Source organism: Sarcophilus harrisii, chromosome 4, assembly GCF_902635505.1.
Source record: "Sarcophilus harrisii chromosome 4, mSarHar1.11, whole genome shotgun sequence".
Lineage (NCBI taxonomy): Eukaryota > Metazoa > Chordata > Mammalia > Dasyuromorphia > Dasyuridae > Sarcophilus > Sarcophilus harrisii.
Window position 1 is genome coordinate 105,619,464 of NC_045429.1, and position 18,488 is coordinate 105,637,951.

The window sequence follows — 18,488 nt, forward strand, 5'->3', positions numbered from 1 at the left end:
TAACTTAATTTGTCCCTGAGTTTTTCTTTCTTTTTTTTTTTTTTACTGGGGAAGATTGAAGACTTTTTATTAAGGCCATTAAAAAAAACTAGCTACCATAACTTCCTTTAGGGCATTGTATGGAGCACCTGGAACAAAGACTACAACTGACTTTGCCACTTACTATTCTGTATCATTGGATAAATCACGTCCCCTTCTTTGCATCTTGGTTTCCATTTATCTGAAATGAAGAGATTAATCTTGAGAACCTATGAATTCTATCTCAAAACGCTATATAGAGGCAGCGAGGTGGTGCAGTGGATAGAACATTAGCCCTGAAGTCAGGAGGACCCAAGTTCAAATCTGGTCTCAGACACTTAGGATTTCCTAGTTGTGTGACCCTGGGCAAGTCACTTACCCTCATTTGCCTCGGGGAAAAAAAAAGCCTATGTATTGGTATGGTATACTGATTGAATACTTCATTTTCTAATGGAATTATGAGACAGGAAAGGGGTTCTCATTTTAAAGATGGAGTAAATATACCTAAAATAGCACTGGGATTCGTAACCTAGGATCTGTGAACTTGATTGGTTTCCTGTGTAATTCTGTTTTTTTTTTTATTTTGTGCCTTAAAACACATTATTCTGAGAAGGGATCCCTGTTTCACCAGACTAGTAGAGTCATCCATATACAAAAGTGAAATAGTAGAATGTAGTAATGGAATGTCCCAGTTAAAAATCATCTTAGTGATCATTTGATCCTTCTTTATCAGACAAAATGAGGAAGCTTATTTGAGACCAAACATAGTATCCAGCCTAGTAGCTCAGTCTAGATGCTTAGCTTCTACTTCCTTTTATGACCTTTTCAAAAGTGGCTTGTTTTCTTGTTACATGAAGCAATTCACCTTGTCAAGGACATCAGATATTCTGGACATTCACTCATTCTCCCTTCCTCTCTTCCCCCCACCCTCCCAGTCCTGAACACCTTCACTTGGATAATTATTTATGCAACAGAAATGGAGGGCAAATCTGTCATTTTCATGATCAGAATTTTACCCAAACCTGCTCAGCACCACTGCTCAGCTAAGAATTGCTTTCCCCCCCCAGATTTATTTAAAATGTCATCCGTTTTTAAATTGTTGCATTAAAAGTGAGTCAAGGTACAAAGAGAAGAGTTTGAACAGGAAGATAAAGCAAAGGGGATGAAGAGTTACTTTGGGGAGAGTAGGACAAGATGATGAAAAGGCTCTCAGAAGGGATGACATTCTCTCTTGTACTGTTCAAACACATTAAAGAATGAAGCAAAATGTCCTTACCCTTTATCAGGGTTAAACTTTTCTGTTATTCCCTCTTCTCTTAACCTTATAAATGGCTTTCATTCCTTCTCCTTCGCTACACTTTCACTGCCCTTTCCTACTCTGAACCTCTAAATTCAGAACTCTACAGAGAGAATGATGAGAAAATATTGAATGACTGGGAGTTAGTGATTGAACTCTTGAGAAGGGAATTAACTATTCTTGCTCTTTTGTAAATGAGAAAATTGAGACTCAGAGAGGTGTAAAATAATTTGCCCATGGTCAAGTACCAGTAAGTGTCAGCTATAAAATTTAAAACAAGCTCTTTCCTCAGTCCAAGTTATTGTGCTTTTGCCTGTGCTTTGTTGCCTCAATGTATTCATTCATTAATTCATAGAAAGAAAAAAGCAGGATGGATGGAAGATAAAGATTTTTAAAAGATATTCAAAGATTTCTTAATAGTTGTCTTACTAGATTTCACTGTGCACTGATACTAATAACCAAAATTTCAGTCTTCCTTTTTTGGAGGAGAAGGAACCTTATACATTTGAACAATAGACTGGCTGATAGCAGCTACTTTTATAGCGCTTTGGCAGTAAAAAGAGACTTAGAGGAAAGAGGAATAATTCTTACCCATGTTCCATATCAACCAGAGAAGTCTAAACTTTAGATCAAAGAATAGAAGAAATTGAGCATGAATTCATAGTATCATCTCTCAGGTAATTCTCAGGATACAACAGAAGACATTTCACAAAAAGAAGCTGAAAAAGGTGGGTCCCTCGCATAAGGGCATAGCTGCTAATGGAAAATGAATTATCAGGAAAATTCTAAGCCCTCTGTAAAGGAAGACTTTGGGAGGACTTTATTGCTCTATCTCCACTCTTCCAATCAGATGGGAGAAGCAGTGGAGGACTCTGAGGAGGTATTGAGTATCAAAGCTGAGTTGATCTGTGTAATGATGAGACAAGATTATCCTAGGAAAGCCATGAGGTTCATGAAGTCAGAACCAAGCAGAGCAGTGGATGGAAAATGAACAGTGAGTACACATATGTATGTTTCAACCAGCTTACTATTTCTTTGGCCTTATAAAAGCCTGAAAAATTGTAGATTTTCTGCTTTATTTTCCATGCACATATTTTAATTTGGGTGAGGCCCATCGTGAGAGTTCTTTGCCAAAAGCTATTAAAGATGATATTATGTGGCTGTTTTCACATTAGAAATCCTGTCATGTCCTTCTGATTTGATTTCTGGCTCTGAAAGTCAAGTATGCAGAATGGTAGAATTTCCTACATCTGCTGGAGAGTTATGGGTCAATTTAGGTTGTCTCTGGTATCATGCAACGTGCCCTCTGTATTACTGAACGAGGATGCTCTATGGGTTCTCGACTCCACCTCAGGGGAGGAGGATCCCTTTTTTTCACCTAGGAGGTGAGTATGCTGTCATATATATTATTAGGTCACAAATATAGGGATTTAATCTTCCTTCAGCGAAGAATAAAATAAACAAGAGGTAAATAGTGTTAGAACCTTTACACATTGGGTCACCTCTAATCTTGATTATTATAATGGTACTCTAATTGCTCTTCCTGCCTTTCTGCCTCAACTTGTCCCTCTCCCCAAGCTGATCCATCCTCTGTAGAACTGCCAAAGTGATATTCCTTAAACAGGGATCTGATCACATTATTCTTCTGCTCAATACACTTCAGTACCTTCCTATTGCCTCTAAGATAAAATACAAACTATTCTATTTGACTTTTGAAACTATTCATAACCTTGCTGTAAGCTCTTTTTCATTTCATTACTCCCCTCAGTACACTCTGTGGTCCAGCCAAACTGACCCCTGCTCCTCACCCAGAGCTCTCTCTTTTGTCTCTGCTCTTTTTCACTGGCTGGAATTCATTCCCTCTTTAAAAGAGACCCTTATTTCATTCAAGACTCAGCTTAAGTATTATCCTTTACGTGAAGGACTTCCTAATTGCCAGCATCTTTTTTCCATAACTACCTTGATTTTACCGTTCCTCTACTTATATTTAGCCTGTAGATATTTGTTTAGAATATATTTATATAGGAGAATGGTAGTGATCAGGATGCTCCTTAATCAATCGATTTTCCCTAATCTAGTTGATGAAATCACAGAAGGTAAGAGTATTTGTTTCATGGAATTGGAAGGCAACTTGTCACTATCCAACAAAGAACCCTCGTAACTTTTTAAAAAGTGAGACGTGCTTCCCATTCTTTTGTGGTGGGGAACAACTCTAAGCAGAGTGATCTCAGACAGCCTCAAAAAGAGCTATGGAAGAACTCAGCTTCTGAAAGGGAATTGCTCATTGGTCTGGGTGAGGGGAGGAGAAAATATATGTTACTATGTTTTGTGGGTCTTCACTCCTAAAACTATGGCTCTCAAGCCTCCACCAGTACGCTGACTTTAATAGTCAGCTAGTGGTCTCAACTGAGGGCTGTTTTATTGACTTTTGGTATAGTCACAACTCGGGGGGACCAACTTGCCAATGGGAGTTTGGAGAAAAGCATCATATATATCTCTCTGATATATATATGTATATGTATATGTATATGCATTGACTTGTCTTTAAAAAATATAATCCCTAAAATGACAGGAAAAGATAATGATGAATGTTGGAGGGGATGTGGGAAAACTGGGACACTGATACATTGTTGGTGGAACTGTGAAGGGATTCAACTATTCTGGAGAGCAATTTGGAACTATATCCAAAGAAAGAGCTATCATACTGTGCATACCCTTTGATTCAGCAGTGTTTCTACTGGGCATATATCCCAAAGAGATCTTAAAGGAGGGAAAAGGGACCCACGTGTGCAAAAATGTTTGTGGCAGCCCTTTTTGTAGTGGAAAGAAACTAGAAACTGAGTGGATGCCCATGAATTGGAGAATGGCTGAATAAATTATGGTATATGAATGTTATAGAATATTATTGTTCTGTAAGAAATGACCAGCAGGATGATTTCAGAGAGGCCTGGAGAGACTTACATGAATTGATGCTAAATTAAATGAGCAGAACCAGCAGACCAACAAGATTACATGGTGATCAAATCTGATGGACATGGCACTTTTTTTGTTTTGTTTTGTTTTTTTTTTTGCTGAGGCAATTGGGGTTAAGTGATTTGCCCAGGAAATATTAAGTGGCTGAGGCCAGATTTGAACCCAGATCATCTTGATTTCAGGGCTGGTGCCCTGTCCACTGAGCTACCTCACTGCCCCTGATGTGGATCTTTTCAACAATGACATGATTCAGACCAGTTCCAATGATCTTGTGATGAAGAGAGCCATCTGTACCCAGAGAAAGGACTGTGGGAGCTGAGTTTGGTTTACAAAATAGCCATTTTCTCTTTTTTTTTTTGTTGTTTATTTGCATTTTATTTTCTTTCTCATTTTTCCCTGTTTAATTTGATTTTTCTTGTGCAGCAAGATAATTGTATAAATATGTATGCATATATTGGATTTAACGTATTTCTACCATGTTTTACATATATTGGATATTTGCCAACTAAGGGCGAGGGTGGAGGAAGGAGGGAAAATTGGAACACAAGGTTTGGCAAGGGTTAATGTTGAAAATTTATCCATGTATATGTTTTGAAAATAAAAAAACTTTAATAAATTTATTTTTAAAAAATTAAAAAAAAATATATATAAGCCCAGCCTGGAGAGCAGAATTAAGACCAGTGGGTAGAAGTTAACAAAGAACCAATTTGGTGTCAATGTAAGAAAAATTTCCTTATACTTATATATTACCTCTAGAAGTTGTAGATTCTTCCTCCCTGGAGATTTTCAAGAAAGATAATCATTTGTTGTTGATGTTGTAGGAAGGATTTTCTGAGATTGGTTTGAGCAGGGAATGCATTCTAAGCATGGTGAACATCCTGTGCAAAATCATAGAGACAAAATTTGGAGTGTTTACCTTATAGGTAATATAAGGAACAGAGGTCAGTTTGATTGGACTGCAGAATACATACACTGTCTTACTTCTTTTGCTTTATCTCCAGTATTTAGTATAACATTCTGTATACTGTAAGTACAAGTACTCATTCATTCATTCATTTTTCTAGTTTGGTCTTAATTTTGATCTTTTTATTTTTTTTTAGTAGTGATCTAACTGCACTTAGACAAGTAATTTGGAAATCCCTTATAAATGACTTGTCAGTTTCTCTCTTTTAAAACATAGCAATTTCTTTTTCATTTCAATTTCATTTTTCATTTTTTTCATTTTCAAATTCAATTTCATTTCTTTTGTGATGTTGTTCAGTGCATGTATGTTCAGTGTCTTCTGACTTTATTCTTGAAAAGCATATTCATTAAATATAGACTAAGACTTCTGAAAAGCCTTATAAACTTTTGTTTTCTTTCTTTTCTTAATTTCTCTCTTCTCATTCTCACTATCCCCACATCCCATACTCAAATGCTGGTTAGTTTCTTTGAAGAGCATAAAAAGCTTCCTCTAGACACAGATGCCAAACTCTACACATTGATTCAGATAGCAAAGATAATCCCCCTCTAGGAACAATTTCAGAGAAGAATTTAGTTCACTGGTGGAGAATGTTCTAGAGTACTGGACTGGACATGCAGCAGAACCAGCTATGAAGTTAGTGGGTCTTTGACTGTGATAAATATTGCTTAATGGTAAAAAGACTCTGTTCTTGAGCACTTGTGGACAAGAAAACAAAACTCTGGACTTCCATGCTTAGAATTCATGTATAGACTCTTAGTATTTTGTTTTCTTGGACCAGCAATGGAAATGGTGCCACTTGAGTTGTTTTTTATTTTTTAAAGATAACAATAAATAATGAAGAAGGAAACTACCATTTCAATTCCTATTATGAGTAGAGAACCATTTCTTTTTTAAAAAATTAATTTATAAAATAAAACAAGCATTTCCATAATATAATATCATAAAAAAAGATTGTCTCTGAAATTGCAAATCTGAAATAGTACTTGCTATTCCTTTTAAATATATAATACACCTATCATATACATTTCTTTTTTTCTTCCTTTCTCCATTCCACCCTAGAAATGGCTATCATTGGACAAAATACATATATACATACATAAATATGCAAAATCATTCTATATGTAATTCTACTTATCAATTCTTTCTCTGGATGCAGATAGTGTCTTCCTTTATATGTCTTTTGTAGTCAATTTGGGTATTTATAATAGCATTAATAATAATTAGTCTATAATTTTCTCGAATTTTACTCTTCCTGATTTAGGTATCAATATCTTATTTGTTTCATAAGTTTGGTAGGATCCTTTCTTTGCCTGTTATTCCAGGTAATTTATTTAATATTGGAATTAATTGATCTTTAAATGTTTGATAGACTTCACTTATAAATCTATCTGGTCCTAGTACTTTTTTCTTAGGAAGCTCATTTATAAGTAAAAAAGAAATGAGGAAAGTGAATGTAATTTTAGATAAGCTAGATATAATAAATATCTGGAGAAAACAATGAAAATAGAAAGAACTACACCTTTTCCTCAGCAGTTATGATACCTTTACAAAGATTGAGCATATGTTAGTGCATAAAAATTTTATTGTTAAAAATAGAAAAGCAGTATCCTTTTCAGATCACGATACAATAAAATTATATTTAATAAGGGGCCATGGAAACAGACTGAAAATTATTTGGAGATTAAATACACTAATTTTAAAGAATGAGTGAGTTAAAGAACAAACCATAGAAACAATCAATAAATTCATTAAAGAGAATGACAATAATGAAACACATGTCACTAAATGTCTCTAAATGCTTGCATCAATAAAATAGAAAAAGGACAGACTAGCAAATTAGGTATGCAGTTAAAATAGACTAGGAAAAGAACAGATTAAACAATTCCCAATTAAACACTAAATTGGAAATTCTAAAAATTAAAGGAGACAAATAAAATTGATTTAAAAAGTCATTGAATTAATAAATAAAACTATGAGTTGGTTTTATGAAAGCAACAACAACAACAAAATGGACAACCATTTCTGTGGACTAGTATTATGAGGGTTGTGCCTCCTGAGACAACTAACTTGGCCAGAATGATCCAGAACTAACAGGATGGTCTGACCTAAAATCATTTCTAAAAACTCTTACAGTAGTGAAGCAAATATAGATCTGAGAAGAATTGATAGGCCACATGAAACCACTTGAATATATGAATGTTTCATATGAGACAAATACTTTCAATAATTTTCAATATTTTCTATATTGAACATTTGTCTATTAATGATAGCAGGGAATTATGCAAGGAGACAGACAGCCATGTAGTTACTGACTTGGCTCAGGGAGCTCATATGGGCATTGGGACAACTCCAGACTGCCTGGGAAAAAAAATTAAGGAGACAAAGGAAAAGAAGCCCAGCTGGTTTGATACCTAAGCAGTATCATTAGAAGGAAATAAGGAAGGTTGGTATATTTCTTTTGTTAAAATTGTGGAGGAAATGGCCAGATATAGTCTATATATACCCAGGGAAAACATGTAACTTTGTTGGTATAGAAATTGAGGGTGATGAAAGAAGCCAAGGAAAAAGGTTGCCCTACAAAAAAAAAATTAATTATGACTTTCTAACCTATTTTTGGCAGTTCTTTATATTGAAGATGTCATGTATCAGTGGATATGTTGGCTTGGTTTGGAATATCTCATTGAGTCCTTCCAAGATTTTTCTCTACCTCTTTAATCTCTACAATAACTCTCCAGGTTATTAGTATCTTCATAGTGGTCTTTCACCTTATTCTCAGAATGAGCACAGTGAGATGTGAGGACCAAGTGTTCCATCAAATGATATTTCCTGTTGCTCTTGGATATCAAATGTCAGATCTTTCATTTGCCTCTGCACTCTGAGGGCTATCTTTCCCTTTAGTTTACTCGGTTCTTCTGCTTAAATATTGTTTTAAAACTTTTGTTGATGCATTTTGTTACTAGGCCATATTTCTGGATAAACTTTCTGTCTCTTCCCCACCCCAGTGAATATCCCCTTGAAAAAAAATAGAGCTTATACTTTAATTTATGGTTCAATTATTCTAGCAATATGCCAAGTCCTTGGTTGATGATTGAGTATTTTGCTTTTAGAATACATAGAGTTAATGATTAAAGTTGATTTGAAATGGAATAATTTTCAACTTTCTTTGTCCCATTTTATGCTAATGTTCCCTATGCCATTGTGGCACTGGAAGCAGATTACACACAACTGAGGAATATTTGCAATTTTTCTTTGTATCAGAGAGTTGTTTAATGACTTGTCCAAGTCAAGGAACCAATTTCCTCTGGGCCATTCAAGGAAATGAACTTTTCTCTATTTGCATAGGCATTACTCAAGTAGCAGACAGATATAGTATATCACTGAAGTCATGTATGAAATGCTTTTAGCATGATAGAACTTTGTCAGAACTTGTTCTCCAATGTATTAACCTTCAAGGACCATTATAACCTCCACTATCCAGTAATAGAGAAGAAATCTGATGGAAGGGCTCAATTATTCTAGTTGGGGATATTATATACAAAGTGAATGCAAGCTATTTTGAAGAGAGAAATAAGTCAAGTTTGAGCTTAGATGTCAGGTTTGAAATGTCCAATAAGAAGTTGCTGATGTGAGAAAGGAGCTCAGGATGGAGACTAGAGCAGGATGGATAAACACACACATATACAAACACATAAATATGCAATGTGCATATACTTTTATATATATTTGGTATTTTTATACATAAACTGTATGTATATAGATATGTATACACATATATTCATATATATCTAGATATCAATCATCTATCCATCTATATCTCTATAGAGATAATAATCAAAACTACTAGAACTTTTGGGCTTGCCAAAAAAAGAGAATATATAGAGAAAAGAGAATCCAGAATATACCATTGGTGAAGTAACATGAGAGGGAGTCTAGGCAGAGGGAGCGGCTTCAGAATAGCTCCTACAAATAGTCCTGATAACTTTGGGGGGAAAAAAACCTTTTAGTTGTGTGATGAAGTCCTAAAACAGATTTCAAAGAGTTGAGAAGAAAATGAAAGTTGTACAAATAGGTCTCGGTGATTCTGTCCCTGTGTCTGTCTGTCTCTGTCTCTCTCTCTCTCTCTCTCTGTCTCTCTCTCTCTCTCTCTCTCTCTCTCTCTCTCTCTCTGTCTCTCTCTCTCTCTCCTTCCCTTCCCCTCCCCACTTTTTCAATCTCTTTGGGATACAGACCTAGTAGTGATATTGCTGAATCAAAGATTTTGTACAGTTTTTATAGAGCTTTGGCCATAGTCCTAAAGTGTTTTTCAGATTATTTGGATCAATTCATAACTCCACCAACAGGGTATTAGTGTCTCAGTTTTCCTATATCCTCGCATCTTGGAATGTGACAAAGTTTTGTAAATAGTCTAATATGTCTAAAGGGGTAAAATTTTTTTTTGTTGCAGCAAGAACAGTTGAAATTAAATAACATAAAGTTATCCTGGATACTATCAACATCTTTGTGTAACTTCCTCTGAAGTCCTTGAGTTTCAATAGAGAATATTTTGTAACTAAATTGTATACAAAATTTTTCATAAATGTAGAAAAATAACCCTTAAAGTAAGAGAACTTTCTGCTGGAAATCTTTGGCAAAGACAATGAAAAACTAAAAGAAGAAATTAGTTATAAAGAAATCCTATTAAATTTTATATAAAACAAATTTTACATCCAAATTCAGCAGATTAGTTGAGAGTAACTATATGAAGTACAGACATGGTTGCTATGGAAACTTCTTCCTGATTGAAATAGGATCATTGGGAAATCATAACATGTTTATGATTTCATGTTTTCCCCTTTCTTCTATGTCGGCCACAGGAGAAAGTAGATACAAGATAGAGATAAGCCTTATGTAGGGACAGTTATCCTGACAAGTTATTGGGACTTTGGATCTCTGAGACTGATGGGATACATGACAAGGTAATATCCTAGCTAGAGTAATTAGACTGGATATTTCTTTTTTTTTATTTAAAAGCCTTTTATTTACAGGTTATATGTATGGGTAACTTTACAGCATTAACAATTGCCAAACCTCTTGTTCCAATTTTTCACCTCTTACCCCCCACCCCCTCCCCCAGATGGCAGGATGACCAGTAGATGTTAAGTACATTAAAATATAAATTAGATACACAATAAGTAAACATGACCAAAACGTTATTTTGCTGTACAAAAAGAATCAGACTCTGAAATATTGTACAATTAGCTTGTGAAGGAAATAAAAAATGCAGGTGGGCATAAATATAGGGATTGGGAATTCAATGTAATGGTTTTTTAGACTGGATATTTCAAATAAAGATTTGAAGCAGCATAAGTGGGCCAAGATTATAAACTTTAACTTCATGATGAGCTGCTTCTTTGTTGTCCACAGCACAGAATGTTGCCTAAATGAGGAAAGAATGTAACCTAGTCATGGTTTAATGTAGGCTGCAATGGATCACTCTAGTACAAGATGGCAAATAGCAGTCCAGGAAGGTAAAAACAGATAAGAGCCATTGGCAAGAAGATTAAAAGCAGTCAACAGTGAAGTTTCCTACAATATAATAAAATCAGAGTATAGAGTTCTCTCTCTCTCTCTCTCTCTCTCTCTCTCTCTCTCTGTATATATATATATATATATATTCCTTGCCTGAAAGAACCACAGATAGGGTATATGAATGTAAAGGAATATTATTGTTCTACAAGAAATGATCAGCAGGATGATTTCAGAACGTCTAGAGAAACTTACATGAACTAACCTAAGTGAATTGAATAGAATCAATAGAACATAGTATACATGAACAACAGAATTATGTGATGATCAACTCTCCTGTTCCATGGCTCTTTTCAACAATGAGGTGTATTCAGGCCAATTCTAATACATTTGTGATGGCAAGAGCTATTGGCATCCAGAAAGAGAACTGAACATGGATCACAATATAGTATTTTCACCTTTTTTGTTGTTGTCTGCTTACATTTTGTTTTCTTTCTCATTTTTTTCCTTTTTGATCTGATTTTTCTTGTGCAGCTTGATAATTGTGGAAATATGTATAGAAGAATTTCACATGTGTGACATTTTGTTTTACTTGTCATCTGGGGGAGGGTTGGGGAACAGGGAGAGAAAAATTGGAGGAAGGAGGAAGGAGGAAGGAGAAGGAGAAGAAGAAGGAGAAGGAAGAAATGATATAATTGGAACAAATTTTCCCCTGAATTTTCTTTCTGGAGTTCATCTGATATTCAAGAACTCTTTGTCTTCCACCCTCATGGATTGCCATTGTAGCGATTCCTGAATTATGTAGCTAGTTGATATAGTGGACAGAGCCCTGGACCTGGACTCAGGCACGTGTGAGTCACATCCATCCTTAAACTCTTCTTAGCTCTGTGAAGTCACTTGAGTGCCTCACTTTCTTGGATTCATTTCCTCAGTCATTCCATAACAGTACTTACTTCAAAGGAATATTTTAATGTTCAAATGAGATAATTTTTAAAAAAAATTATAACATTTTATTGACAGAGCTCATGCCTGGGTAATTTTTTACAACATTATCCCTTGCACTCACTTCTGTTCCAACTTTTCCCCTCCCTCCCTCCATCCTCTCCCCAAGATGGCAAGCAGTCCTATACATGTTAAATATGTCACAGTATATCCTAGATACAATATATGTGTGCAGAGCCAAAGCGTTCTCTTGTTGCATAGGAAGAATTGGATTCAGAAGGTAAAAATAACCCGGGAAGAAAACCAAAAATGCAAACAGTTTACACTCATTTCCCAGTGTTCTTTCTTTGGGTGTAGGTGCTTCTGTCCATCCTTGATCAATTGGAACTGAGTTAGATCTTCTCTTTGTTGAAGAAATCCACTTCCATCAGAATACATCCTCATACAGTATTGTTGTTGAGGTATATAATGATCTCCTGGTTCTGCTCATTTTACTCAGCCTCAGTTCATGTAAGTTTCTCCAAGCCTCTCTGTATTCATCCTGCTGGTCATTTCTTACAGAACAATAATATTCTGTAATATTCATATACCATAATTTATTCAGCCGTTCTCCAATTGATGGGCATCCACTCATTTTCCAGTTTCTGGCCACTACAAACAGGGCTGCCACAAACATTTTGGCACATACAGGTCCCTTTCCCTTCTTTAGTATTTCTTTGGGGTATAAGCCCAGTAGTAACATTGCTGGATCAAAGGATATGCACAGTTTGATAACTTTTTGGGCATAATTCCAGATCGCTCTCCAGAATGGTTGGATTCGTTCACAACTCTACCAACAATGCATCAGTGTCCCAGTTTTCCCGCATCTCCTCCAACATTCATCATTATTTTTTCCTGTCAAGATAATATTTTCAATGTGTTTATCACAGTGCTTGGGATATGATAGGTGCTTAATATATGTTATTTCCTCCCTGATGGATTAAAAAAAAAAAACTCTCCTATCTTTGTAGTATGTAAATATACATACGTACATACACACACACATATACACACACAAAACACACACACACACACCCCTTGTATGCCAGAGGCACATCCGTAGCTGACTTTACCACACATTGCTTATTTGTTCTTTGTCTTTCGATTTTTATCTCACTATAATATAAATATTCCTGAAATTCATTTTTTTTTTATCTCAGCATAGGAAAAACAATACTACCTCCTGCTTAGAGGCCATTATAGACTTCCCTGGGAAGGCAGAACAGAAGAACATAAGTCCTCAGTGCCTCATCTATTCTCTTTTGCTGCCAGGCTATAGTTGCATTTGCTTCTGAGTGCAATTGGGAATTGTACTGGACACAGATGGAAATCATCTGACTTTCTTAAATTTTGATCACCACTGTCATTCTGGCATCTTGTCCCCTGCTTTCAATGACAATCAGAGCAACGTATCATACTGGGACAATTCTACCTGTCTGTACTCTTTTTCTTTGCACATCTATTCCTGGCTATTAGTGGGCAGCTTGTCAAAATATTGTGTCTTCCCACAATTTCAACAGGATTGTAATGTTTTATAAGGATATAAGTGAGAAATACTGTTCTTCCATGTTATTTAATTACTATCATTATCACATATTGAAGATCTTCTTCTAAGTCAGACCAAGGATAGAATTTAAAGGAATAAAAGAGATTCTATTCAGATTCTAGTATGACAATTAAGTTTGACAGCTGTACATCTCTGAGGAGGAAGATTTTTCATAGAGTAAAGATGTGAAAGAAGATTTTTTTTTTATTTTTTTCTGGAAAGAAAAAAAAGCTAGAGGATATGGAATCATGTCTCCTTAGTTTAGGTGGGGAAAAAGACTAGCATCAAAACTAAATGTCAGGAAACAATTATGAAGCACCTAGTGTGTATTAGGCGTGAGCTATATTCTGAGATTATAAAGAAAGACAAAAGGTTTATGTTCTTAAGGAACTCACAGTCTAATTATGAAAGCAGTTATGAAGCATGAAAACAATTATGTGCAAACAAGAGATATTCAGAATATATTGGAGATAATCAACAGAGGCAATGTAGTAGCATTAGTGGGGATCTTGTAGAAGGAGAGATTTTAATTGGGACTTAAAGGAAGCCAAAGAAGCAGGAGATAGAGACGAGGAGGGGACAGCTGGTGAAAATGGCTGGAGTTGGAAGATGGAGTGTCTTGTGTGAAGCTAGTGTCATCAAAGGCAAGGTACTTGGGTGATGAATAAAGTGTAAGAAGTTCAGAAAGGTCAGAGGAGGGCCAGGTTATGAAGGACTTTGGGTGTCAAATAATATTTTATATTTGGTCTGGGAGGTGATAGGGAACCATTGGACTTTATTGAATGTTGGGGTTGGGGGTGTGTAAAATGGAACATGTTCAAATCTATACTTTAAAGATGACCAATTTGAGGTGGATGGAGAATGGACTGGAGAGGGGAGAGACTTATAGGAGTAAGATTAATTAGTGTTCTTGAGACATATCAGTCATGTCTAATCTTCAAGATCCCATTTTGAGGTTTTCTTGACAAAGATATTAAATGAGTGGTTTGCAATTTTTTTCTCATTCCTTTTACAGATGAGGAAACTAAGGCAAACAGGGTTAAATGACTTGCACAGGGTCACACAGCTAGTAAATGTCTGCAACCAGATTTAAACTCAGGAAGATGAATCTTAGTGACTTTAGACTATTGCAGTAGTCCAGGAGTGAGATGATGAAAGGTCTAAACCAGGGTAATGTCAGAAGGGTAGGAAGAGAGAGGAGATGGCTATCAAAGGGATCAAAGTGATTTGACTTGCCTTATATATGTTGTCTTCCGTCTTTTGAAGCGCTCTCCCTCAGAGTACCTTGCTGCTTTAGCAAGGGTCACTTGTCTGCCCTATATGTTGGCAGTTGATGCGGTTGGCTGGCCCCTTCTCCATAGGAGCCAATTATTTAGGTGATAGCCATGAAGGCTGGGCTAGAAGCAGTACTGGTAGTCTTGGGGTGGTGCAGTGCTGCCTCTCCCAGGACTCTTGTGCATCTTTGTCTGTTGAGGACAACTGGTTAGCAGATTTTGATGATGTTGATGAGTAAGGTGAACCACCTTTCCCCACTGATTTCTTCTCCCAGTGATGACTAAGGGGGATGGGATGGAAGCAGGTCTGGTGTCTGAGGAACACCTAAGGCTCCTGGGGTGTCATCTTCAGGTTTAATAGAAAATGATCAAGATGGGGGTAAGCAGTTTGACTTGAATGAAACATATTGCCTTCTGTAACTTCCTCGAGGTGTCCTGCTGATTTAGGTAGATTGCCTACTATTGCCTCTGCATATTAGAATCCTGAACTTCCTTTTAGGAGAGGAAACTTAGAAGGACTAATTACCAAATGCAGCTTTTCATGAAGAAATCGTTAAACAGTAAGAAGTGTGGGTTGTTGATTATTAGCAGAAAGTGGCTATCATTTTGCATTCATTTAATCAGGAAAATAAGTCTGGCCAATTTAATGTATGTTGGCCATCAGGGCAGATATCAAGGGTAAATGGGTGATTGTGGGGAGAGGTGTATATATATATATATATATAATTCAGTAAAGGCCTTACTAATTTTTTGTGACTTGAATTAGTTATGTATAAAGTCAATTAAACTTGAACCTTTTTGACTCTGCCTTCCTTCCTTCTCTTCCTTCCCTCCTTCTCTTCCATCCCTCCTTCCTTTCCTCCTTCCCTCCTTTTCTCCCTCCTTCCTCCCTCTCTTCCCTCCCTCCCTCCCCCCTTTCCTTCCTTCCTTCCCTCCTTGCCTTCCTTCCTTCCCTCCTTGCCTTCCTTCCTTCCCTCCTTTCCTTCCTTCCTTCCCTCCTTCCTTCCTTCCTTTCCTCCCTCTTTCCCCTCCCTCTCCCTCCCTCCCTCCTCCTTCCCTCCTTCCTCCCTCCCTCCTTCCTCCCTCCCCTTCCCTCCCTTCCTCCCTCCCTCCCTTCCCTCCTCTTCCTCCCTCCTTCCTTCCTTCCCTCCCTCCTTCCTTCCTTCCTTCCTTCCTTCCTTCCTTCCTTCCTTCCTTCCTCCTTCCTTCCTTCCTCTCCTTCCTTCCTTCCTTCCTTCCTTCCTTCCTTCCTTCCTTCCTTCCTTCCTTCCTTCCCTTCCTTCCCTTCCTTCCTTCTTCCTTCCTTCCTTCTTCCCTCCCTTCCTTCCTTCCCTCCCTCCCTCCCCTCCTCCTTCCCTTCCTCTCTCCCTCCTCATCCCTGAACCTACCTAGGAGCAGTTCCTTACCATCCCTCACTCCTTTCCATCCTTCCCTCTTCTTCCTCCAAATACCTTCTCTCCCCTCCCTTCCATTCTTGATGACCCTGAAACTAGACATAGAGAGCAAGATTTTGAACCAAAGTTTGAACTTCAGATTATCTAATCTTTATTTTGCTAGATAATGAAACTGTGTCCCTACCCACAAAATAAGATGAGATTGCTCAATATCACACAGACATCAGAGATGAGATTTTAACATAGCCTTTTTGACTTCAATTTCAGCACATTTTCTGCTATATCATGGTTCCATAAACCATCAAATATATATGTATGGATGGATGTGTGCACACACATATATATATATATATATACAATGACAAGAGAATTCTGTTTTATGACTGCTTCATTCTGCATTATATATCCTTGTCTAGGAAGTCTGTGTTCTTTATACCATAGTTCTTTGCAGTAAATATAGCAAATAGAACAATGAGCTCCATTGAAATGACCATCGAAGGGGATTGACAGTTCCGACCTTAATTCCATGTTCTGTGGAATTCTCTGTTTTTTTGTTCTTCTTCATTCTCATTCCATATTCCTTGTTAGAAGTCTTATTCTTAAGAAGCCCATAGGATTCTTTGCTGTGCTCAAAACATATTAAACTGTTGAGTCTTGCCCTCTGGAAATGAACTCAGCTTCTGATGGGGATTGACTACAGTCTCCAGGCTAATTCCTAATGGTTTCAGAGGACAGCATTTTGCTGATTTATTGCTTATTGCTTAGTCAGGCAGCAAATAAAGGTAACCATTCTTGTGTAAGTAATCACATGGGGATCCCCAAGAGACATAGACTTGCCAAATTGTTGGGCAAACATGCCTAGGGAAATAAACTTAGTGTTTGAAATTCAGGTGATGAAAAAGAAAATGCAGTTGTATTTCTGGCAAATGTTATTAGAGGTAGTGTGTGGAATGATTTTTTAAAAATATTAATTAAATATACATATATATTTATATATATATGTATATATAATATATCTATGTATAATATACATAAAAATATCATTTATGTGCCAGCAACACTATGATTTGTAGGTGATTTAGTGGTTAGGATAGGCCACTTAACTTCTTTATTATAGCCTGAGTTCTTTGGATGGTATTGGAGAACTCTTGGAGAATTTTAGGAGAATTCTGAGGAGATTATGGATTCTATAATCATAGATCTCCTAATAACACTTGTATTGCCCAGCTGTCATCCTATTTTGATGCCAATAACTATGGGGCTTTGAACAATTTGTTTATAATTTCTCTGATGCTCCATTCCCTCTTCTGTACAATAGGGATAATAGTACATTCAGTGCCTATGATATAAGTTTGTTTTGTGGAAAATTTTAAGTTTATAGTATTATAGAAATGATGACTCATATGTATTTATTAGATGTTCTATAGATACATTATATGATAATATATGGTATATTATTATACAACAGAATTTTGAATAACAAGATGCATTAAATTGTCCATGTTTACTTTAAGGTTATCCTTCAATCTGCTGCATGATTCATTCCTATTTTTAATTTCTCCACCCTCAATTCTAGGCTAATCCAAGAATATCCTTGGCTACTTCTTCATTTATAAATAAAAATTCAAAACATTTTTCAGTCAACTAAACTTCTACCCTAATCCACCAAGTTTTGGATTGGATCAAATAATATTTATTTAATAAACTGAAGAAGCATCCTTTTCTATAAGTAGTTATTGATATGTCTATTAAAACTCTTAATATCCTAGAAAAAAAGAAATATTAAAGTTCTGACTATATGGGTTAACAGCAGTAAATTGAAAATAAAAAAGTCTAGCCTAGTCAGATTTACAAGGCTACAAGTCTACTTTATTAAGAACCTTTTATACTCCAAGTACAGTGCTAAGCACTGAAAATATAAGTAAAGGAAAAAAAAATCTCAAGGAGCTCACAGTCCAGCGAGGAGATAACATACAAACAACTATTTATCAACAAGATATAAACAAAATAAATTCAAACTTATCTAGAATTAGCTAGGAGTTAGGAAAGATATAGTGAGATTTATCTGGGATCTGAAGTCAGGAGGCAGAGATGAGAAGGAAGAGAATTCTAGACATAGGAAACAGCCACTGAAAATGCCAGGTGAACAGAGATATAATGTCTTATGGAAGTAGTAGTAAGGAAGTCAATGTCACATAAATAATTATGTTATTTTATCTATAAGCAAGATCATAGAGTTGTCTTAAACCATCAGTATGAATTCATATTTTTTTTCTATTTCTGAAAATAGAGTACCATGCTATTTCACTCATTTAGGATACAAATAAAATTCTTTTACAAGATTCCTTTTCATTCTCTTTGAAAGATAAAGGTTACAGTGATTTCATAAAGAAGGTCACTCTCAATTTTCTTTTTCTCTGACTTCTGGTTCTTTCTAGTCATGCCAGGAAACCAGTCTTTTCCATGTTTCGCTAACTGCTGTTCTTAACTATTTCTCTCAAGACTCATTCTTCATAAGATTCTCTTTATGATGTTC

The 18,488-nt window shown here is 36.1% G+C and overlaps 1 protein-coding gene across 3 annotated transcripts in view; it reads left to right on the plus strand.

Moving 5' to 3' along the window:
• HHAT (hedgehog acyltransferase) overlaps nucleotides 1-18,488 on the plus strand; it is a 479,576-nt gene that overhangs the window by 151,081 nt on the left and 310,007 nt on the right. The gene's annotated exons all lie outside the window — the stretch shown is intronic.